The following is a 1137-nucleotide window of genomic DNA, read 5'->3' on the forward strand; positions in this document are numbered from 1 at the left end:
CCTTTGCTCTAATGGCACTATGAAGTGGAATAGTATAAATTTTCCACCAGAGGGAGTCTTGCCTATGATTTCAAACCTCTTTTTAAAGAAAACAACAAAACTCTGAGAGTCCCATTTGTTTATTTTGTTGTTGTTGCAATCGCCACGAAAGTCTTCTTCATAAACTCTTTCCCCAGCTGGTATCTTCAAGTGTTTTCCCCATACTTTCTTCAAGTATTTTTATTGTTTCATTCCTTAGATTTAAATCTTTTATCCATCTTGAATCAATTTTTTTGAGTGTTGAGAGGTGTGGGACCAGTTTCAGTCTTTTACATGTGGCTATCCAGTTCTAACAACTGTTTATTGAAAAGGGATTCTTTTCCCAGGGGTATGTTCAGAGAGGGGAGGAGGTGGGTGGGCAGTCACGGTCTATGACATGCATCTTGGGGGCAGGACACAATTATAAGAGGGACTTTCTCTAACAGATGCAATCAGTGTAACCTAATTCTTTGTACCCTCAGTGAATCCCAAACAATAAAAAATAAAATAAAACACACACACAGAACTCTTAAGAGAGAACAAACATGGTTCTCCTTCCCTATTTTAAAGATAAAAGTTACTATTTTCATCATTATTTTAAGGCAGACCTGCAGGGTGTTGTACCTAAGTCTCAATAGTTGATTAGTGCAGGCTTCTTTGACGATTGTTTTTGATCCTTAGTTGAGTCTCAATGTAGAGTGAAACTAGTGAAAGGGAATGATTTTTGTTTGGTAACTTCATGATATCTCATAGTTTATTTTCTTGACAACTCTAATGAATGACAGACTGGAAGATCAGACTTGGTGACACTGGAGGGTTCTTCAGGGCTGAGGCCTGTCTCCTCTTTTGTCTTCCCTGACTAGTGCTCCTTAATAAAAGTATTCCTGTATATTGTCTTTGTTTTAAAGGTCATTAATTCACTCTGAACTTTTTTCATTTGTTACTAGATAATAATCAAGCTAATTTTGAGTGTCATGATTAGCATTTGTTGCAAATTATTAATGAAAGATTTGCAGAAGTTACATCTTAGTACTGTGTTAAGAACTGTAACTATGCTATGTAAGTATGCTATGTTGTGCATTTTTAAGTGTGCATTTTCTTTTTTTTTTTTTTTTTTTT

At 35.4% G+C, this 1137-nt stretch overlaps 1 protein-coding gene across 1 annotated transcript in view; it reads left to right on the forward strand.

The window, feature by feature from the left end:
* Positions 1 to 1137, forward strand: part of SLC35F5 (solute carrier family 35 member F5) — a 37728-nt gene that overhangs the window by 32255 nt on the left and 4336 nt on the right. The window lies entirely within an intron of this gene.

This window comes from Otolemur garnettii, unplaced genomic scaffold, assembly GCF_000181295.1.
Source record: "Otolemur garnettii isolate 467f Iridium unplaced genomic scaffold, OtoGar3 scaffold00080, whole genome shotgun sequence".
In the NCBI taxonomy this organism is placed as follows: Eukaryota; Metazoa; Chordata; class Mammalia; order Primates; family Galagidae; genus Otolemur; species Otolemur garnettii.